Source organism: Bombina bombina, chromosome 1, assembly GCF_027579735.1.
Source record: "Bombina bombina isolate aBomBom1 chromosome 1, aBomBom1.pri, whole genome shotgun sequence".
Taxonomy (NCBI): domain Eukaryota; kingdom Metazoa; phylum Chordata; class Amphibia; order Anura; family Bombinatoridae; genus Bombina; species Bombina bombina.
Window position 1 is genome coordinate 406,696,777 of NC_069499.1, and position 25,452 is coordinate 406,722,228.

The following is a 25,452-nucleotide window of genomic DNA, read 5'->3' on the forward strand; positions in this document are numbered from 1 at the left end:
CTCTCAGGTAGCCTATCACTTTAAACATATGCATAATGAGCAATTGGATAGCCTAAGATGGCAAATAAAAGAGCATGTGAAAACACTTTGGAGAGGAGGTAACAGAGATAAGCTGTTGCAGAAACAAGAGGCTTTCTGGATTTTTAAGTTCAAAACTAGAGCGCCTGAAGGTCTCAATGTTCAGGCAAATTTAATTAATTTTTGGGAGTAGGAGTATGAATTTAACCTGTCTGTTTATCAAGTAAAATTTGTAAGCTCAACTTATATCTAGACAAGAAATATAGTAATGTATGATTTCTTCTCTATATTGTTGAGAGGATTATAGGTTGCAGGATGGACACAAGTCTTAAAGGGCTTTATACGAGTATATTATTAACAAAGAAAAGGGACATATTTTATTTATAAAGGTTAAGAAAACTCATGGGCTAATGTAAGCTTATTAATATAAGTATTATATATGGTGCAACATAGATGATAGAATAAGTGAGGCATCTATTCCCTACAGTTTTTAGGTAGAATGCTTTAAACGCTATTTGTTGTCTAAGATATGCATTATCATAATATTAAATGAGAATTTCAAGCTATGAGATTTTACTAGTAAGAAATGCTATAGATTAAAGAAATATGTGTCAGATTGTTAACATAAATCAATAGAAATGTATTTAGTATTTCTAATATAGATATTTACTAACCTTAGATATTAATTTATATCGTTATGCATAAGCTGAAAGTATGCTCTATTGACATTTTGAATCTTTAGTATATGATATAGGCTATGTTGGAGCTCTTTATATTAAGGAAATTGTATATAGTTTAGGGCAATAGAATGTGTTTAACATTAAGAGTTAATTTTTTGTAAGGATTGACGTCATGGGATCACACATGATTATAATGAGGCTGTTAGGTCAGTGCAGCACGGTCTATGAGGAAGGCGCAAGCTGAAACGCGTAAGACCGCTGCACTGGCCTCTTGATCCTGTTAAGTTGAATTTTATTGTTGCAAATAAAAGTTACATTTTAACTTTTTTTTTTAAAATAGTTTTTATTGAGGTTATTCAGGTGAAGTAACCATACAGGATTTCAATATTACAAGATAAACGCAAATGTCAATATTACATTAGCCATCCATGAGCAAATAATCACCAGAATACTTAACATGGTATAAAACTGAAACCTCTAGAATATTCATTTTCTTATAAACATATAAACTGTTTCCAAACACTTAACACACAGGTCGAGTATCAGTTGGTAGACAGAAGTTAGCTAGTGTTTGTAAAGATATGGCAGATTATGTAGGAAAAGTATGTCAAAAGTGAGCCAATAATGGTGCTAACTATGTATGGGAGTGTTTGGTTAGGATGAAAAGAAACTTAAATTTTGCTTTTAAGCAACTTCCGAAAAGGGAGCACCGAGCATGACAGAAAAAGGGGAAAGGAGGGGAGGAATCATGCTATAGAAGGGAGAGAGGAAGAGAGGTAAGAAAAAGGGAAAGGAAAAAAAAAAAAAAGAGGGGAACAAGAGGTCTCTAGAAACTTGCATAAGTCTCTGTCAGTTTTAAGTAGTAGAAGTCCTAATTTTCTTCCATATTTCCCAGGTTTGACAGTGTAGTGAGACCCTGTTATTTATGGTAAACACAGGGCTCTCCATCACTTCTAGATAGTCCATAATTTTGGCCAGATCGCCCAAATCGGGGATAGAGGATTGTTTCCACTTACACGCAATACTTAATTTGGCAGCCGTAAATAGGTAAATGCTGAGGAGACCCACTGGGGATAAAGGGAGCCCCACGTCCAAATGAAACAGTACTTTCCGTGGATCCAGCCATAGATTCAGATCCACCTCAAAGCATCTATGTGAAAGCATAACCCAGAGAGGTTGTAGGGCAGGGCATTCCCACCATATGTGTGCTGACGATCCTAGCTGGCCACAATCTCTCCAACAAAGCAGGGAGTTTACAGGGGAAATTTTAAAAAGTCAAAGTGGGGTCATATGCCATTGCATGCATATCTTGAGATACAGCTCCAGCATCGTAACACAATGGATAGCCCGCCTAGTTACCCTCATGGCTTTAGAACATTCCTCTTGAGAGGCTTGGAATTGTAAGTCTCTTTCCCAAGTAATAATATATATAGATTTAAGATATATGGGAGGGTTCAGGATGTTCTGGTAGGAGATAGACAATGTTTTAGGAATTTTTTTGGCTGTGTGCCATTTCGATTCCCATTTCGTAGGAGCTCGAAGAGGTAGGGTTGTGAAGCCCCATGATTTAATAAGCTTTTCAGCCTCCAAAATTCAAACTGCAATAGTTGGGAGGGCTGGAACTTGGAACGAAAGTCTGCAAGGCTCATTAACTGCTTGTCAGGGAATAAATCTTGTATACTAGATACTCCATGGGAGTGCCAAATTGAGGGATGTGAGTCCTGAAGAGCGGAGAGTAGACCTGAAAGCGTATGTATTGGGGATGGGTGAGGGGCTATCTGGGGTAGTGAGCGAGTTTTATCCCAGAATTTTAGGGCTGAGAGAATACATTTTAACTTTTTAAATTTACTGCCTCGCTATCAAGTTTGTTACTATTAAACAGAACAGCATATATTACAGAAGCCTCTAGACAATTATGATGATATTGAAGTCTATACTAAACTTAAAGACAACCCTCCCAAGCAGTATAAAGAGATCCTATGTGAAATTATAAAAATGGCAAGGTACAGTAATATAATTACACGTACGACAGAAGAGATGTTAGTATCAGACAATCCAGTTACCCCAATATTTCACTATTTTCCAAAGGTCCACAAGGACATGGAAAACCCACCGGAATGCCCTATAATAGCGGGCATTTATTCTTTAAATGAACCCCTGTCAGACTTAACTGATATTTTTTGCAAAACCCCACCGCCAGCTATATTAAATCTATAACCCCCTAATTTGAGCCCCTACCCTGCCGCCATCTACCTTACCTACCCCCTAAAGTGAGCCCCTTACACCGCCGCCATCTACCTTACCTACCCCCTAAAGTGAGCCCCTTACACCGCCGCCATCTACCTTACCTACCCCCTAAAGTGAGCCCCTTACACTGCCGCCATCTACCTTACCTACCCCCTAAAGTGAGTCCCTACCCCGCCGCCATCTACCTTACCTACCCCCTAAAGTGAGCGCCTTACACCGCCGCCATCTACCTTATCTACCCCCTAAAGTGAGCCCTTACCCTGCCGCCATCTACCTTATGTACCCCCTAAAGTGAGCCCCTTACACCGCCGCCAATCTACCTTACCTACCCCCTAAAGTGAGCCCCTTCCCCCCCGCCATCTACCTTACCTACCCCCTAAAGTGAGCCCCTTACACTGCCTCCATCTACCTTACCTACCCCCTAAAGTGAGCCCCTTACACCGACGCCATCTACCTTACCTACCCCCTAAAGTGAGCTCCTACCCCCGCCGCCATCTATTTTAAAAATATTAACCCCTAATTTAATCTTACTACACCGCCGCCACCTATATTAAACACATTAACCTATAATCTAATCCCCCTACACTGCCGCCAGCTATATTAATTATATTAACCCTAATTATATTAGGGTTAATATAGTTAATATAGTTATTATATTATATATATTAACTATGTTAACCCTAATTATATTAGGGTTAATATAGTTAATATCGTTATTATATTATATATATATTAAGTATAATAACCCTATCTAACTCGAACATCCCTAACTAAATTCTTATTAAAATAAATCTAATTAATATTAATATTATTAATTAAAATATTCATATTTACATCTAAATACTTACCTATAAAATAAACCCTAAGATAGCTACAATATAATTAATAATTACATTGTAGCTATTTTAGGGTTTATATTTATTTTACAGGTAAATTGATATTTATTTTAACTAGGTACAATAGCTATTAAATAGTTAATAACTATTTAATAGCTACCTAGTTAAAATAATTACCAATTTACCTGTAAAATAAATCCTAACCTAAGTTACAAATACACCTACACTATCAATAAATTAAATAAACTACAAATATCTAAATTAAAATAAATTAAATAAACTAAACTAAGTTACAAAAACAAACACTAAATTACAAAAAATAAAAAAAGATTACAAGATTTTTAAGCTAATTACACCTATTCTAAGCCTCCTAATAAAATAATAAAGCCCCCCAAAATAAAAAAAATTCCCTACCCTATTCTAAATTAAAAAAGTTAACAGCTCTTTTACCTTACCAGCCCTTAAAAGGTCCTTTTGCGGGGCATGCCCCAAAGAAAACGTCTCTTTTGCCTGTAAAAAAAACACAATACCACCCCCCAACATTACAACCCACAAGCCACATACCCCTATTCTAAACCCACCCAAACCCCCCTTAAAAAAACCTAACACTACCCCCCTGAAGATCTCCCTACCTTGTCTTCACCCAGCCGGGCAGAACCCTTCATCCGATCCAGGTGATGTCTTCAATCAAGCGGCAGAGAAGTCTTCTTCCATCCAGGCGATGTTTTCAATCAAGCGGCAGAGAAGTCTTCTTCCATCCGGGGGATGTCTTCAAGCAAGCGGCAGAGAAGTCTTCTTCCATCCGGCGATGTCTTCAAGCAAAGCGGCATCTTCAATCTTCTTTCTTCGCTCCTCCGATTCGGAGCATCCATCCGGCACGACGACTGAACGAGGAATGAGGAACCTTTAAATGACATCATCAAAGATAGCGTCCGTCAAATTCCGATTGGCTGATAGGATTCTATCAGCCAATCGTAATTAAGGTAGAAAAATCTGATTGGCTGATTGAATCAGCCAATCAGATTCAAGTTCAATCCTGTACTGGATACAAAACTGCGCGGGTTTGGTATACCTGTCTATGGCCCAAAAAACTACGGGCGAAGGCAGAAATATACGAGCGTAACTTCTAGGTTAAGCCGTATATAGGATACCAAACCCGCGCAAAATTCGGCGTCACCGGCTTTTGCGGGCAACGCTGCATATCGGATCGGGCCCCAAGTTACAGATTTCTGGTAGTGTACATGGCCTCTCTGTATACATCTATTACACATCAGATTGGACTTGAAGCAGTTGAGTTTTTTCTCAATAGTCAAAGTAATTATGATGAGATGACCAAGCAATTTATTATGAGATCTATTAAATATTTGCTCACACACAATTTTTTTATGTTTGAAAGGAGTTTCTACCTCTAGAGGCGTGGAACCGCTATGGGGGCTAAATTTGCCCCCTGTTACGCCAATCTCTTTATGGGATGGGGGAGCGGTTCCACGTCTTTGGAGATAGGAATCCCCTAAAGGAAAAAATCATCTTATATGCAAGATTCATTGATGATCTGGTCTTTATCATAGACAGTGACAAGTACAATGTAGAAAGGTTTTGTGCTTATTTGAACGATAACCACTGTGGTATCAAATTGGTGGGTGAGCAGAAAGCAAATAAAATCTGTTTTTTGGATATAACTATCTTAGGAAATGACATTACAGGAAGTATAGAAACTGATCTATATAGGAAACCAACCTCTGGAAATACTATATTAGAATTCAACTCTAATCACCCGAGACATACTACATATGGTATCCCTAAAGGTATATTAGGGCAAAGAGAAATTGTACCAACATGGTTAATTATAAGAAGCAAGCAGGTACTATTACAGAGCATCTAATGGATAGGGGATATGATTTAAATATCATAAACAAAGCTTGAACAGAGGTAGACACACTATCCAGAGATGAATTACTGATATATAAAACTAAACAAAGTAACAAACGGAATAGGGATAATAAACCAAAATTCATTACAACGTACAGCCTAGGATACAGAAACATTTGCAATATTGTGAAACAATGTATTCCCATATTGCATACTGATTCTGCATTAAAGGAAATTGTGAAAGGAGGCTGCGATTTTATTTCAAGAAAGGGAAAAACTATAGGAAATTATGTATCCCCCTCAGACTGTTCAAAAAGATCAACTAACAGTTGCTGGTTGAGACAACGAAAAGGGTTTTTTAAATGCAGAAAACATATCTGTAAAACCTGTGATTATGTCACTGAAGGTGACAACTTTGTCTCAACTAGTACAAATATAGTACATAAAATCAGCTTCTACATTAATTCTGCTACAACACATGTAATTTATTTATTAACCTGTAGGGGGTGCTCTTAGCAGTATATAGGTAAAATAAAACGACCCCTTAAGGACAGATTTCTAGCACATCTGAGATCAATAGAGGATCCTCACTCTGATACCCCCATAGCAAGACACTTTAGGGAATTTCGTAACTCTAATGTAAATCTATTAACTGTACAAGCAATTGATCACGTCCCTGTTTGGAAAAGGGGAGGAGACTGGAAGGAAAAATTAGGTCTAAGAGAAGTTTTTTGGATTTTTACTTTAAATACCTCCATACATTTTGGTCTGAATTTCAGGAGAGACATTGACCTATGTGTTTAATCCCATGGAATAGATCAATATTTATTAAATATAGAGATTAAAATAAGTAGTGATAGTATATATAATAATAACTATTTTTTGACTGTATAGATGAAATGATAAAGTATATGGTTATTGGTCTTTTGTATTATATATCTATATGTATATTAACGTGTTCTTTTTGAGTATTTGTGCAAGGTGCATGCATTAAGTGATGCATAATGAGGACAATTTATTTTTATAGTATATGCCTTTAAGAAATAAGCCTATAAGAACCGGAGGAGGCTGGGATTCCTGTGAGCAGTGAACAAGTGCTGTTGAGCACCAAACATGTCTGCTGGACAGGATCCCTGCAGTCCTCATTTACTGTGTGTAACTCTCTATTTGCGGAGATTTGGCTGTTGACATTTTTTCTGTCTGTTTTTATATGCAAACAAGCATTGGAATAAACTTGAATACCTTTTTACCTAAAGGAGTGCCTGAATATTCTTTGTTTTATATATATATATATATATATATATATATATATATATATATATATATATATATATATATATATATATACAGTAAAAATATTTATTTATATATAAATATATATAAATATATGTGTGTATGTGAGTGTATATAAACTATGGCCTAGATTTAGAGTTGGGCGGTAGCAGTCAAAACCAGCGTTAGAGGCTCCTAACGCTGGTTTTTACCGCCCTCTGGTATTTGGAGTCAACGACAAAACTCCAGCCGCAGAAAAAAGTCAGTAGTTAAGAGCTTTCTGTGCTAACGCCGGTTTATAAAGCTCTTAACTACTGTGCTCTAAAGTACACTAACACCCATAAACTACCTATGTACCCCTAAACCGAGGTCCCCACACATCGGCGCCACTCGATTAAATTTTTTTAACCCCTAATCTGTCGACTGCCACCTACGTTATACTTATGTACCCCTAATCTGCTGCCCCTAACACCGCCGACCCCTATATTATATTTATTAACCCCTAACCTGCCCCCCACAACATCGCCGCCAGCTACCTACAATAATTAACCCCTAATCAGCCGACCGCAAAGCGCTGCTACTTACGATATCCTTATGTACCCCTAATCTGCTGCCCCTAACACTGCCGACCCCTATATTATATTTATTAGCCCCTAATCTGCCCCCCTCAACGTCGCCTCCACCTGCCTACACTTATTAACCCCTAATCTGCCAAGCGGATCTCACCGCTACTATAATAAAGTTATTAACCCCTAATCCGCCTCACTCCCGCCTCAATAACCCTATAATAAATAGTATTAACCCCTAATCTGCCCTCCCTAACATCGCCGACACCAAACTTCAAACATTAACCCCTAATCTGCTGACTGGAGCTCAACGCTATTCTAATAAATGTATTAACCCCTAAAGCTAAGTCTAACCCTAACATCCCCCTAAGTTAAATATAATTTAAATCTAACGAAATAAATGAACTCTTATTAAATAAATTATTCCTATTTAAAGATAAATACTTACCTGTAAAATAAATCCTAATATAGCTACAATATAAATTATATTTATATTATAGCTATTTTACGATTTATATTTATTTTACAGGTAACTTTGTATTTATTTTAACCAGGTACAATAGCTATTAAATAGTTAAGAACTATTTAATAGCTAAAATAGTTAAAATAATTACAAAATTACCTGTAAAATAAATCCTAACCTAAGTTACAATTAAACCTAACACTACACTATCAATAAATTAATTAAATAAAATACCTACAATTACCTACAATTAAACCTAACACTACACTATCAATAAATTAATTAAATACAATTCCTACAAATAAATACAATGAAATAAACTAACTAAAGTACAAAAAATAAAAAAGAACTAAGTTACAAAAAATAAAAAAATATTTACAAACATCAGAAAAATATTACAACAATTTTAAACTAATTACACCTACTCTAAGCCCCCTAATAAAATAACAAAGACCCCCAAAATAAAAAAATGCCCTACCCTATTCTAAATTACAAAAGTTCAAAGCTCTTTTACCTTACCAGCCCTGAACAGGGCCCTTTGCGGGGCATGCCCCAAAGAATTCAGCTCTTTTGCCTGTAAAAAAAACACATACAATACCCCCCCCCCCAACATTACAACCCACCACCAACATACCCCTAATCTAACCCAAACCCCCCTTAAATAAACCTAACACTAAGCCCCTGAAGATCTTCCTACCTTATCTTCACCATACCAGGTTCACCGATCGATCCAGAAGAGCTCCTCCGATGTCTTGATCCAAGCCCAAGCGGGGGGCTGAAGATGTCCATGATCCGGCTGAAGTCTTCATCCAAGCGGGAGCTGAAGAGGTCCATGATCCGGCTGAAGTCTTCATCCAAGCGGGAGCTGAAGAGGTCCATGATCCGATGTCTTCTATCAACGGCATCTTCAATCTTCTTTCTTCCGGATCCATGTTCATCCCGCCGACGCGGAACATCCATCTTCACCGACGACTTCCCGATGAATGACGGTTCCTTTAAGGGACATCATCCAAGATGGCGTCCCTTGAATTCCGATTGGCTGATAGGATTCTATCAGCCAATTGGAATTAAGGTAGGAAAATTCTGATTGGCTTTACAACTTTACCTATCCCCTATTGAAAGGAACAGAGGGAAAAGAAAGTTCAAAAAAACAAATGGCCGTTTGTATTTCAAGTCCAAGATTATATCTACACGCTGAGGCGTGCACCTATATCAAGAAGCTGCCCGGGGAAAACAAGATCCTGACCTAGGGGCCAAAGTCGCTTCAAACCGATAGAGAAAAAACCCATACACGCAGGAGCGTGGTCTAGGTTTTCATTCTCGACATCGGAGATACCTACATCATACAAGGAGGAGAGACACAAAAGGGGAAAAAAACGGTAAGAGAGACCGAGATACCATCAGACACAGATGTGTCAGAAGAGCCGGTAAGCCCTACCAAAAAATATAAATTTTTACTGAGTACAGCCAACTTTGTATATATATTACATACCAAAAGACATTGCTACAAAAAGTTAACAACCTAAACTGTATAAAACAACAATATATTGGACTATGATATGTAAATTGCTTCCTTCTGATACAAAGTAACAGTATAAAAGTTGAAACCGATATAATATCTGAGAAATCTCTTGTGGCCACTCAGAATCAGAATTAAGGTGGAAATCAAAGATAAATGATTTAAAGAAAAAAACTAGGTGGAATCTTTTAGAGAAATATACCAAAGTGCTCTTTTTATGCAGTAAATTTTACTTGTTCTTAAATTACAAAGGGAGACGTCCCACAATCTATTCTAAAAGCTATATACTTGTTTTATATTGTTTTAATAAATATATTTTTGCTAAATTGTCCTTCAGTCTCCAGACTTTCTCATTTAGCTTCTAGCGCTCCCAAACTACTATTGATTTTTGTTATTGTGTATTAATTTACGGTAATTATAGGGAAAATTACCTGTGAGGGAGCTTTGAGAAAAAATACCTGGCGCTGCTCTTTATATACTTATATCTATTCATCTTGAATAAAGACTACCTTGAATTGAGGATTGCGCTATCTTCCTTGTATCATTTCAGCTTCTATATATATATAGATATATATATATATATATATATATATATACAAAACAAGCAGAATGACAGGGAAGTCCGCTGACAAACCCCACTACTGCTTCTTAAGAGAGTACCTAAAAAAAGTGTGGAACTAACACCTAATTAAGGAAGTGGAATTGGCAAACACTTTAAGATTAAAAACTAGAGATAGCTACCTGTCCCTATAAAAAGAAAGGTCCTTCAAACTCCTCTATAGAAAAGCATATACACAACAAGAGTCGGGATGGCGCTATACAAAAACACTATCTATATAGCCATACTCAGATGTACACTTACTTCAAAAACCCTCAATCAATAAGAGGGAAGGTAGGTCGTATCGGTAAATTTAGCACCTCCCACAGTATGGAACAGGATGCCTGTATTGTTATGGCTCCTCCAGTTTTCCAATTTATTCAATATGAGAAACTTTCAGCAACCAGTAGTGACTCTGCCCAGTTAGTCTGTAGTTTAGAAGAATCTCTCAGCAAAGACATAAAACAAAGAACCAAAATAAAGGCTATGTACCATATACAGAGAGAGGTACACAGCATCTATAACCTTTTTGAAGGGTACTTTTGCATAAAATCCCTTCTTCCTCAGAGGTAGAAGGGATTTTGTGCAATAGTACCGTTCTAAATGCGTAAGGTGTACATCTCTCTGTTTAGAGTCATTAAGATCTTGGGATGTCATTTATGAAACACTTGTTGCTGTTTGCCGATTTGTTTTTTTTTTATTTTTATCTTATTGCTGTATCTATACCTCATAATATTGAGGGTTCTAAATGTGAGTGGAATCACCAGACGTTTTGTTTTTATTATATGTATTCTTAATAAACGGTTTAACACTATGAGCCACTTTTGGTTCTTTGTTTTATGTCTTTGCTGAGAGATTCGTCTAAACTTACAACCTACCTTACCTCATATTGATTGATGGTTTTTGAAGTAAGTGTACATCTGAGTGGGGCTTGCATCAGAACTAACATTCTTTTGGGATTGGATGCGTTTTCCTAGCACTTCTATGTTGCTGTGATTTTGAACTCGTATGTGTGTTTTTTTACACTCACTTTATGATTATTTGTAATACTATTAATATAGATAGTATTTTGTATAGCGCCATCCCGCCTCTTGTTGTATATATATATATATATATATATATATATATATATATATATACATAAATATATATATATAGACACAAATACATGTTGCATTTTACTTCAACAGAGGGGAGAAGAAAAAGAACAGAGACAGTCAGAAAATAGCAGACACCGGTTTTCTTCTATTCAACAGGTTTTTTTGAGAGATATTTTTTCCATATCTACATTTTCTGCTAGTCATACAACAGCCACCGTATTTATATAGCATAGCAATTCCTCCTAATCACAAAATATAATTTCTGCAGGAGAATCTCTCCGTTTTCTTACCTAGATTGATCATTGTTTTAGCTGAAACTACACATGCGTCATCTGTAATGTTATTTAATAGTGCAATTCTCTTCTCATTACTAACTTCCTTCTACAAAGCTTCACAAAGTCCATACAAATCTCAATAATGCATTAAATACATGTATTCATGCTCCTTAGTAAAAAAAAAAAAAAATTAGAAGGCCCAAAAAATATTTTGATCACAGCTTACCTAGCTTTATTCATTTTAATAGCAGATATTCAAACTGATGAGGAACAAAACAGAAAAAAAATTAAAAAAAAATTAATATAGTGGTTTCACGGGCCCTTTAATATCGATTGGAATGGGGGCTAGCATTGACTGTTACAACAAAAAATTTTTTTTTTTTTAATTTCTTTGTAAAATTCTATTAATTACCTGAAAATGTGTTAAAAATATTAACTTTTAAAAAAGTGAGCAATTTACTGTATGTGCACACTTTTGTTTCTTGTTTATAATGAGTTAAAATAATCTGTGTGCTCAGATTTGCCCCCTTTAGTGGAAATTAAGATGTGAAAAATAGTTAAAAAAAAAATAACATTACATAATATAATTCTGTTTACAACTCAGCAAAAGTCTCTCTTTATCTTACCTTTATTCTATTTGTCGATGGCATAATTATAATCCAAAAAAACTACACCAGTAATTTCTTTTAACAAAAGTCACGGGAATGGTAGTTTTATACTGATATTATTATGTATACTGCAGAAGAATTGCTGTGTTATAATTATACAGTTTAAAATGAGAGCAATTAGATCTGACTTGGATATGAATGTACTATGAGTTTGGTACAAAAGAAAACATGAATTAAAGCTTTTATTAATAGTCTTAAGAGCATGTTATAGCATTTTAAGATTTTAAGCAATTAGTTTACATATGTCATTAAATAAATGACATTAGTTCCTTAAGGAGGATGTATACCTGTTAACCATCTCAGCATATTCTGTCTTTAAAGCAATCTTGAGTCTCACAGCATGTTCAAAAACTGTACTTGTAGTTCAAATGAGCAGGATTACAGAGCATGACCACTGAGACTCTCACATGACAAAGCCTTTGTGTAATTAATATGCAGGGTAAAATGCTCCCTGGTCTGCTGCTAAAACGATTTAAATCATGCACATAAAAATGTAATCACAAATTTAGCATGGTGGACATTGTAGTCACACTGTGCTTGATTGCATAGAAGATTCCAAGTGTGTTTTAAATGTCCTTTAAGATTGCGATTAGGACTTGTACTTACAAGATGCATATTAATCTAAAACTCAACATTTTTCTGTGTGGGATCACAGTAGGAGAACATTATGGGCAATAGAGGTTCATTCTAAACCCAGTAGGTAATTACACTTTGAAATAATATTCTTTAATTAAATCTTGTTTGCAGTTGATTGATTTCAACACTAAATCTAAAAACCTAAAATCGAGTTTTTATCAGTTTTTGATGCTTATTGCACAGAACTTGGTTTTTAATTGATGTTTCTGAAGTTTGCTAAGCCTTTGTCCACGCGTATCGGAAGTGAATTTAAAGTAATTATCAACATCCTGGCTTCATACTGCAGAAACTAGTTTCTGTGCTTTTTATGTGATATTTATTTTTGAGATTAGATTATAATAAATGCAGATCATGTATTTTATTCATATATTAAAAATGCATTCTTATGAAGTGTACTTCTTAAGAGAGGATATAAATTAAGATCCACATTATTCTATTAAAATGTACTTAATTTAATATTTTAATTAATGTCAGGTTTATCTTGTTCAAATAAACTTCCTGTAAAGTATTGTTGAACATTTAGGGCCAGATTACGAGTGGAGAGCTAGTTTAACACATTTTTCTGTAAAGGAACACATTTGCCCGTTTACAGGCGCATGTTAAATAATCAGACAGTATAAGTGGATGGTTAATGTGACTGCAAGCTCACGTTTTCACTTTGAAATCTCTAGAAATCATTAACCAGAGATCAGATCTATGTTTAATGAAAACAAGTTGCCCCAATTGCCCCCAAAATAAAGAGTACGGGAGAGTATCATTAAATAAACACATAAGCATCTTTATGTTTTAAAAAAAAATGCACAAAGCAGTTATAAGGGGTTAAAATGAGGTGATGTGGGGTGTAAGAAAAAAAAGGAATGGAAAGAGCCTTTACATGGAGGTCAATAGGGGACTGTGTTTTCACTATAAATATATATGGATATATATTTAAATGTTAATATGTGTATATACACATATAAACACATAACTATATATGTGTATATTCATATACATATATATTTATTTATTACTGCCCAATGCTGCGTGATTTGCCCCCTGCACTGCGCTATGTGGTTTCCCATGTCTATCGGCATCAGAACAAAACTGGTATTAATGAGTGGACCGAAAATATTGTGCTCCACTCGTAATCTAGGAGTTAAATGGAATATTTCAAAATATTAAAAATGTTTTTATTTTTGGGGGGTGGAGCCTGGCCACGAATGCTGATGGCTGCACACTGAAAGTGCTCTGACACCCATGCACTCTCAGCATAAGGCTAAACACAGCAAATAGCGTTAATTTATATATAAATAAGATCCTCGAACTCAGAATATAAGACTGCTTCAATATTAAAACTCATTCTGGAGTGAGCGCCGGGTGAGGGGAGCGGCGCAGGGTGAGGCCTATAAGAAAGGAAAATCGGAGCTCCGGTCTCTTAAACCTTGCGCTTCTGACACAGTACAGCGCAGTACATTTCAATACCCTGACCGCAACGGACATACAGGATGACCGGGAGGCTACTGGTGCCCCTTGACCCACATACTGATCGAAGAGGCTCTCATCCGAAAACGATCGGCGGTGACCATCGACATCAATATGCTGAAGGGGCATACGGACACCACTCGCCAGTAAGGACAGGCCAGGCCCAGTTTCAGGCCATCACAAGAAGAGGCGATCCGCTTGGACAGTGGGACACAGGCCTGACAAGCGGTGATTTGCGTCACTAGGCGCGAATTACACTTGGGCCTTATATATCAGAAACCCTGTAACGTCAGTGTAACGGCACATATATAGGTGTCTGGAAGGCAAAGACAAAATAAATAAGGTATACCCATCAGACTGAATAGGGATATTGAGGCATCTCAGAGTTTACCAGGGGGGCAGGAAATAACGGATACATATAGGCCTGTGCTTTACCTCACCACGCTTTTGCTTTTACCTATACATAACTATTGATCCTCTCTCCCTGTGGCAATCCTCACAACTATTTATTGATCTGGCAGTACCCAGAGCTGCTAGCAAAGCACACACTGTGAACTGTAAAAATATGTCAACTAAAAGAGGTCCCAAACCTCAAAAAGCTTTACAATCAGCAAGCATGGAAAGCTATTTAATATCAACAGATTCAGGACAGGGCTCACAAAAAGATCCTCCAGACATATCTAACACGCAAGAAGCTGTCCTCCCTTCTAGCTATGACCCTAAACAAACTGGATATGTCACAAAAGAAGATATTAGACACCTGTCTTCTAAAAATGATATAAAAGCAGCCATCTTAGAAATGAAAAACATGTTTGGGGAACTCAAAAAAGATATTACCAATATAGATCATAGGGTTACACTAGTGGAGGAGTCACAAGAGGCTTTGCGCTCAGACGTGCAACAAAATTCTAGCTGTGTGCAATCGCAGGAAGCAACTATCCTCAATCTAAATGAAAGAATTGAGGATCTAGAAAATAGGAGTCGTCGGAACAGCCTAAGGGTGCGGGGTGTTCCGGAGACTGTGGCCCCAACAGAAATAAACGACTACATTAAGAGACTCTTTAAATGCATTAAAAACAGCCCTGGGGATGATGATATACATGTTGAAAGGGCCCACAGAGCCTTAAGGCCAAAATCACCAGCCAGGGCCCCACCCAGAGACATTATTATCAAGCTCTTGCCTTACAGGGACAGGGAAGATATACTCCGGCACGCCAGAAACAAGCAACCGCTAACACATGAAGGAGTAGAGATTCAAATATACACAGATTTGTGCCCTGCAACCCTGCAAAAGCAAAGGGAGATGCGCTTTATTACAATGGGCCTCAAAGATCAAAGGATCCCTTATAGATGGGGCTTTCCAACCTGTCTAATACCATCTAAGGATGGAGCCACAGCCACGTACCACACGATAGCTGATCTTCCAGCCTTCAATCAAACCCTTGGAACACGGATCAGGCCTTTGGGCCCTGCAGCAGAACCAATGCCTGTAAGAGAAAATCGCAGAGCAATTGAAGACCCTCATGGCAGAGGGCTCCCCTGAGCTCATCACCTCTTCACTGAGGAGATACACCACCAGCACTTGAGCAGGACTGCTAAATTTGCTGTGATCTATATGCAGCAGATGCCACGTCCAGGAACATGCTTTTCGCATATGACAGCTAAGTACACGAAAATATACTGTTTTATCTGCCTTTTTTTTTCCCCTATATTTCTTTAGTTCGCACACTTCTGGATGTGACTTATGTTCAAGGTCTGTTTTCAAGGCCTCACAGTTAAAAGTTTAACTTGCTGTAGTCATGTTTAACTATAAATGCTAGAATCTGATGTAAGAAAATGTATGATACCCCTTATTGGGATAAATTAATACACTTGCCATTTGCAGACGGGAGATAAATAAGCCCAGAACTCCAGTGGACTAGAGACTATTGGGTCTATACAGTAGCGGCAACGCTTATACTACAGACTGCAAAATTAAAACAATTACTGTTACTGTTCTTCTTAAGTTACTACTGGTGGAATTTACATGACAGCTTATAATGTAAAATTTTTCTTATTTTATTACAGTTCAGTACATGAAAATTTTATTCTCTATTGCCTGTAAATTTTAGTGATGGCTCATGTTTTAGATCTGTTTTGGAGAGTTTGCTGCTGGGACGTAGAATATTTTGGTTGTACTCATGTTTAGCAATTTAAATTAGAAGTAAGGATAGGCTGGATACCATCTTGATATGATTGGCTACACATACCACTCAAATATGGGCTATAGGCATGTTCAGGGTTCAGGTGGCATAAATAATGCTAAGGTTATACTGATGATACAAGCCCTACTGAGATTACTACGCTACTGACACGCTTATTGTCAGTGTTCAAACTAAATTGTTATATGATAGTAGAGATCAGAGGCCTACTGGGTACACTACAGCTTATGATACATACACGGCAGCCCCTAGGATTAAACTATTTCACACAGGCATTGCCCATAAACTTAGAGCTGCATGTTCATATTTATGTAATACTTCCACTCTATTGTAGGATACTTTAGCCCCCATAGAGATATTACTATATAGCCACGAGTCAATTTGAACCCCCATGTTACACTGGGGACTCTTTAAATCAAACAAAGGTACACCATGATACACACTATCAACCGCACTAAGAGAAGTCACTCTGTGTTACTAACTGATACTTAACGCAACCCCATAGAAAGGTGTAGCTCACTCATGAGTCAACCAAATCTACTTAAATATAATTAAAGGATAGATAAATTACTGAGTAAATCAAAGTCAATGTTATAAGTTATGTATATTGATTGCTGTGTTTGCCTACAAGTTATAATGTTAATAGAAATAATTCATTTGCTGAGAGTGTAGGGGTTACTACCCCCATTGTTAGACTACCTTCACTCTAGTCTGATAGAGTTTGACTCTACACTTACTACTTTCTTTTTCTTTTCACATTTCCTTACCTTACATTGTATATTTTCATATACTAGAGAACTTTGTTCCCCCCTCTTTTTACCTATTCTTCTTACCCCGTTTCCTGCTTGTTCTTCACACTGACCGCATAAGGTCATCTTTATAACTAGTTTCTTCTCCTCCCATTTACCTACCTTCTCCACCTCTCCCTCCTCCTTTCTTTGTATCCTCCCTCCCACACACCCCCCCACCTCCCCCCCCTTTTTTTTTTCTCTCATCTTATAGCTTCCCTACACCATTCACCCCTTCCTCTTTTGACCTGAGCGACCTTGAGCTACCAACTAACACAATGAGGGGTATGCGTGATCACACCATAGATTTAATCACAATTAATGTTAAGGGATTTAATAGCCCTGGAAAGAGATCGATTGTCACTAGAGACTTGCATAGAATGGGGGGAGATGTTGTGTGCCTCCAGGAGACGCACTTCTCTAAATTCAGAGAACCCAAATGGTATAATAAGCAATTCCCAACGGCTTACTTTGCCTCCGGCCCCATAAAAAAAAATGGGGTAGGGATCCTTATTCGGGCCGATGTACCTTTCCGGATGGAGCAGACCATAAGGGACCCGGAAGGCAGGTACTTGATCTTAATTGGCACCTTATATGGCAACTATGTAACACTTGTCAACGCGTACTTCCCGAATACAGCACAAGATATTTTTTTAAAAAAATTAACGAACGAAATTCTAGAGGCCCAAAAGGGAATACTCTTTATTGGTGGTGATTTCAATGTTTCATTCTGCCCCATGTTAGACACCTTGGATGGGCTGTCTAGCACTAAACACAAGGTAGTCAAACAGATATCTAAATGTCTTAGAGATCTGGTTATTCACGATGTTTGGCGCACAATGCATCCGAACACCAAAAATTATTCCTTTTACTCCCACCCCCATGGGAAATACACCAGAATCGATTACATCTTTACAGATTCTGCAGGGCTCTCTAGCGTCACTGGCAGCAACATAGGTCAGATTACCTGGTCTGATCATGCTCCAGTGAGGTGTACCATTAAATGGCCAGAGATGCCGATTACCCCATTTATATGGCACCTAGATGAGTCCCTGTTGGACGAGCCCTTACTAAGGCAGAGACTGGATAGTACCATTGATGAATATTTTCGCAATAATTCAGGAGGAGGACTAGCAGAGACGACGGTGTGGGAAGCACATAAATGTGTTTTAAGAGGAGAGTTGATCAGACATGTGTCCGCACTCCGTTGGGAACAGAAATCTCGCTATGTTGCACTACTCGAAAAAGTGGCGCAAGTCGAAGCCGCGCATAAAGAATGGCCGACTGACAGAGCATTGCAGGCTGATCTTATTGAAGCAAGGTCGGCTCTATTGCAACATCTCCAGAAGGAGCAACAAATTAAAGCCCTTCGGCTACGACAATATTACTTCGAACAGAGCAACAGGGCAGGAAAATTCTTTGCACGAGCTCTGGAACGCCAGAGACTTAAAACTTATGTATACGAAGTCAAGGACCACCATGATGAGACACACCGAGAAGGATCTGCTGTAGCAGACACATTTTGTGGCTTCTATGAAGCCCTATACAATCTACATCCTGGGGAGCCAGAGGGACGGGACCAAATTCCTGGTAATAATCAGGAAAATGATATTGTAAACTACCTACAGGGTATTGATATGCCCTGTCTGTCTCGGGCCGAAGCGGAGCAACTTGAAGCACCTTTCACTATAGAAGAGATCCAGCGAGCGATTAAGCACCTGCCAGGAGGTAAAAGTCCTGGGCCAGATGGTTTTGGCATGCGTTATTACAAAACATTCCGAGACAGACTGGTGCCACACTTGCTTACGGTGTTTAACCAATTGTCCGACGGCACTACCCTACCAAGCTCCATGCTCGAAGCACATATCTTGGTCATACATAAACCCCCGAAACCTGAGAACCTACCCAGCAGCTACAGACCTATCTCGCTCCTTAATTGGGACGTAAAAATTTTAGCAAAAATGATAGCTAACCGTCTTGCCAGACTATTGCCACAACTGATCTCTACAGATCAAGTGGGATTTGTTCCGGGCAGAGAAGCCCAGGATAATACCCTTAGAGTACTACAATTGATCTCTTACGCAGATCATAACTCAGCTCCGCTGAGAAAGCATTTGATCGGGTGAATTGGTTATTTATGCGACACACCTTGACAAAACTGGGATTCGGTAACGGCATTATAAGAATGATCTTCGTGTTATATTCGACGCCAAGCACTAAGGTGCGTGTTAATGGCATGCTCTCCTGCTGTTTGCCTGCTGTTTGCCTTAGTAATTGAGACTTTAGCCTGTAGGGTGCGTAGTAACCCTGACATAATGGGACTGGTTGTAGGACACAAAGAACATAAGTTGGCCATGTATGCGGACGACGTTCTAGTGACGTTGTCGGATTTGTCTACCTCGCTTCCAGCCCTATTGATGGAATTCGCAGAATTTGGACAGGTCTCGAATTTCCAGCTTAACCTTTCCAAGTCTGAAATCATGAATATCTCTATACCGGCGGACGTTGTTAGTGAAGCATGTGATAATTGCCCACTTAGTGTTGCGAAACATCGCTTAAAATATCTCGGGATCTTTCTGACCCCGATGATCTCTGATATGGTTGATATGAATTATAAGCTGATTAGAGATACAGTGACAGATGATATGACCAGATGGAGGAACAAATCCATCTCGTGGATGAGTCGCATCCATGCGGTTAAAATGAATGTCCTACCAAGGATTCTCTATATCATGCAAGCACTCCCTCTCGCATTAGCACTACCCTTCATCCATCAGATCCAATCAGAAATAGAGGCATATATCTGGAAAGATATAAAACCGAGAATCAGGAAACAAACAATGTACCTGCCCAGAGATAGGGGAGGAGCAGGAGTCCCTATACTAAAGACATACTTTAAAGCAATTATGGTACAGAGATTGGTCCATTGGTGTCACAACAAATCGGATAAAGCTTAGATAGAGTTAGACCGAGAACTTCTGCAGAGAGGAAATGTAGGCGCTCTTGCCTGGATGTCAGCAGAAAACCGAACACCTCTGATTGAACAATACCCCTTATTAAAAGATGTGTTCTGCATATGGGACTCATTGATCAAGCAAGACAAATGTATCTCTTCTATTCCTTCTCCGGTAACCCCGGTGTTTGATAATGCAGAAAATGCCTTAGCAAACAGAATGCAGCCCCAGAGAAATACATACACACTGGCAGAAGCTGCCATATCTAATGCTTTTCATCAAGGCAAGATACAGACCCAGGAAAAGCTAAAAGAGTGGGATACATGGCTGTTCTCCTCCTGGTTTAGAGTAGCGCAGTTTCATCATTATGTGAATGGACATAAAAATAAATCCCTCTTCACGAGAGAAAAGACATCCCTGGAGCACATTTGCACAATGGCCCAGGTGCCTGGTCATTTGATATCTTGCCTGTACAAATTGTTGCTCACAAGCAGTGATGAACTCCTGCCCTCTTTTACAAAAGCGTGGAGTACAGACCTTAACCTAGATATTACCTCAAAAGACTGGTTACAGATTTTTAATAAAGCAAAAAAAGCCTCAGTCTCGATGAGACTGCAGGAAATGCACTTTAAATTTCTAAGCCGGTGGTACATGACTCCACAGAGGTTAAGCAAAATTTACCCACAAATGAATGGGGATTGTTGGAGGGGCTGTGGAGAGTCCGGCTCAATGATGCATATCTGGTGAGCGTGTCCGTGGATACAGGAATTCTGGACAAGAATTTTTGCTGAATGCAGCCGGCTTCTCGAGATAATATTGCCTCCAAACCCGAACAATCTGATATACCATGCTCTTCCCAAGTTGGTGGTGGAAGCGAAACATGGGCTGTTTCTACTAATGCTAAACGGTGCTAAGAGCTTAATTCCAAAATACTGGAAATCTGTAAATGTACCAAGCCTGAATGAATGGAAACATGGGGTCAGGGACCTGCTTGATCTGGAGAGGTTTCATTACCTCAAAACTGGAAAACTTGCACTACATGAACATATGTTAATGATTTGGGAAGGCAAAAATGTATGAAAGCCTAAAAGGATCTAAACTAATTTGATTAACCTAAGGTGACGTGTCCTGGGGGTGCACATGACAAGCCGTTTATGGGGGGAAATGAGATTTGAGAGACCTTGAGACTATAACCCTGGAATTATTCCAGTATTGAGAATGGATCACCCATAGTGTTAACCACCTCCCCCTCTACCCTTGCTTACCCTTGCCTTCTAAAGCCCTTTCTTCAAAAACCCCCTCCCACCCCCCCTTCTTAACCCCCGCCCCCCCCCCTTTTTTTCCCCTCTCTCCACTCCCAAACTTCCCTTCTCTTCCTCCTATACTCGTTTTAACTCTTCTTCCTGTTTTTTCTTATCTTCCATCACCCATAAAGGGTATGACTTAATACCCATGAAAATTTTATACCTTGACCAATAGATATAATATACAGCCACGCTGTATACCATTACGCTACTGAATGTGAACAGTGTACCAGAGATATGATCTTGAAGCACTATTAGAGATATATTATCATTGCATTATGTACACAGTTTAATATCTTTATGATGCTTGATTTGAAGTTACTGTTGATTTTTCACTGTTTGTCTTCCATGCTGGTCACTCAATAAAGCTTTATTTAAAAAAAAAAAAGTTTTTATTTTTTATTTCAGGCAATCTAATTGTAGAAAAAATTATGAGCTGCGGTCTGCATTTTGTGATTGTTTTCTATTTGTGTGCATAGCATGCACTTAAAGGACCATAATTGCACAATTCACAAATGCACAATAAAAAGACAATACAATAGCTCTTAATCTAAATTTCAAATTATCAGTTTATTTTTTTCTGAGACATTTCAAAGATTGCTTTTGTTTCCATGCCCACTGTATCATAGCCATCAGCCAATTAATTACTCATATGCATATACTGTGAACTCTTGTACATGCTCAGTAGGGGCTGGTGCCTCAGAAAGTGTGCGAATAAGAAGAATCAGCACAAACTGATAATGGAACTAAATTAAAAATGTTTTAAAATGTCATGAGTCATGAAAGTTTAATTTTGACTCTAGTGTCCCTTTTGAGTGCTAAGCACTTTCCCACCTGGGTGCTAAGCTGATTTGAGTTTTTTTAAAAAAATTAAAAAAATTAAAAAAATTTAAATATATATTTTTTAACTTTTTTTTTTTTAGATCCCCAAGACTTATACCATTGGAAAGGTTGTGGGATTACCTTTACAAATGTGGTTATTGGGAGTCTGTAGCTGCTTAGATGCCTGAGATACAGGCTTCTAAGCAGCAGGCCCCCTTTCCCTAATACTTATTGTGATTTTTAAATAAAGTTGTGCGGTGATGTCATCACGTAATTTTGGGTGACGTCACCACGCAAAACGTGAAGCCCCGGCGATGCCTGTCACTATACAGGCCTGATCGCCGGGGTAGGAGCTGGTGGGAGCCCCCAGATCTCCCTCAAGGTGGGAGAGTGCTAGTGACGGCTCTAGGCCATCGTTAGCACCTGACTGAGATAATTTGCGGCGGCTCAGAGCCGTCGTTAGCACTCAAGGGCTTAAAGATGAGTTAAATCAGGACTTCCATAAAAACATCAGCTTTTTCCTTGAGGCTATAATCATGCAAAATGTACTAGTGTAAAATTTATTTCCAAATTTTGTTTTTAATTTGAAATCAAAAGATCACTGTTTTCTGCGTGGAAGCAGAGAATTCCTAAAAAATTATATTTCATTTTGGTGATCATTCAATCTGATTAAAGATCACAAAGTGCTTTTGGACATATTTGATCTACAGTATTAAAGGGATAGGTAAGTCAAAATTAAACTTGCATGATTCAGATAGAGCATGTAATTTTAAGACACTTTTAAATTGACTTCTGTTTTCAAATGTGCTTTGTTCTCTTGGTATTCCTTGTTGAAAATGAATATGCACATATCCTACCCTAGTAGGAGCTAGCTGGTGATTGGTGCCTGCATACATTTGTCTCTTGTGATTGGCTAACTAAATGTGTTCAGATAGCTGCCAGTAGTGCAATGTCGTTCCTTCAGCAAAGGATAACAAGAGAATAAAGCATATTTGATAATAAAAGTAAATGCGAAAGTTGTTCAAAATTGTTTGTTCTATCTGAATCATGAATTAAATTTTTGGGGTTTCCTGTCCCTTTAACTAAATACGTTTAAAAGAGGAGGTACAAAACTCCATTAGAAAAACTTTAGCCTTCAAAAAGCACTCTGCTAGATTATGAGTCTTGCGTTAGCCTTAAAAAGCAGCGTTGAGAGGTCCCTACGCTGCTGTTTAATGCCCGCTGGTATTACGAGTCTGGCAGGTACAGGTGTACCGCTTACTTTTCCTCATGCGACTAGAGCATACCGTAAATCCCCTTACATCAATTGCGTATCCTATCTTTTTAATGGGATTTGCCTTACGCCGGTATTACGAGTCTTGGAAGAAGTGAGCGGTACACCCTCTCCTGTCAAGACTTCTACTGCATTTAAAAATCAGTAGTTAAGAGTTTTATGGGCTAACGCCGTAACATAAAACTATTAACTAAAGTGCTAAAAAGTACACTAACACCCATAAACTACCTAATTACCCCTAAACCGAGCCCCCCCCCCCACATCGCAAACACTAACACCTAGATTTAGAGTTTTGTGTTAGCCGTCCAAACCAGCGTTAAGGGGTCCTAACGCTGCTTTTGGCCGCCTGCTGGTAATTAGAGTCAGTCAGGAAAGGGTCTAATGCTCACTTTCCAGCCACGACTTTTCCATACCGCAGATCCCCTTACGTCAATTGCGTATCCTATCTTTTCAGTGGGATCTTTCTAACGCTGGTATTTAGAGTATTGGCTGAAGTGAGCGTTAGAACTCTAACGACAAAACTCCAGCCGCAGAAAAAAGTCAGGAGTTAAGAGCTTTATGGGCTAACACCGGTTCATAAAGCTCTTAACTACTGTGCTCTAAAGTACACTAACACCCATAAACTACCTATGCACCCCTAAACCTAGGTCCCCCCACATCGCCGCCACTATAATTAAATTTTTTAACCCCTAATCTGCTGACCGTACACCGCCGCAACCTACATTATCCCTATGTACCCCTAATCTGCTGTCCCTAACATCGCCGACACCTACATAATATTTATTAACCCCTAATCTGCCGACCGCACATCACCGCCACTTTAATAAATATATTAACCCTGCCTCGCAAACACTAGTTACATTTTATTAACCCCTAATCTGCCGTCCCTAACATCACCGCCACCTATGTACATTTATTAACCCCTAATCTGCCACCCCCAACGTCGCCACTACTATATTAAAGGTATTAACCCCTAAACCTAAATCTAAACCTAACCCTAACCCCCCTAATTTAAATATAATTTAAAATAATCTAATTACTACAATTAAATAAATTAATCCTATTTAAAGCTAAATACTTACCTGTAAAATAAATCCTAAGCTAGCTACAATATAACTAATAGTTATATTGTAGTTATTTTATTTAGATTTATTTAAATTAAATTTAAGTTAGGGGGTGTTAGGGTTAGACTTAGATTTAGGGGTTAATAACTTTATTATAGTGGCGGCGACGTTGGCGGCGGCAGATTAGGGGTTAATAAGTGTAGTTAGGTTGCGGCGACATTGGGGGGGCAGATTAGGGGTTAATAAATATAATGTAGGGTTTGGCGATTTTGGGGGCAGGCCCGGCGCTTGCATAAAGGCAATCTAGGCAACTGCCTTTATTGATATTTTTTTACATTTTACTCCTCCTCCCTAACGCACGCGCGGCGCTCTGTTGCCCACACCACTCTCCCTCTTACATCCCGGTGCACTGTCTGTTACACAACACAGCAGTCCATGCGCTTTTGTCTCTACTCCTCCTCGCCCCTCCCCCTCGTGTGCTGCCGGGTGTTGATGCAGTGACAGTAGTGACCGGTTGTGTTTGAGCCACGGCCATGCTACTTTCCGCTGTGGTGCACTGTGCACACTTACTCATTGCGGTATATGTTGCCTGCTACAATAATGCTGGGGGTAGCTCCGCCTCCACCGTATTTGCTGGCTTGGGGCTCCTTGAGGGTGAGGTCTTGAGCGCCTTGCGACCTGAACGACTTTACCGGCGGGGAGATGACTGTTTATACAACCTCTATGGTGCTCTTCTTCTTCCAGCACTACAGCGTGGTACAGCCAGTCAGGGTCACTGTGATGATGAGGTAAGGACTTTGGATTGTGATAATAAAAATGTGTTAAGTGAAGCATGAGT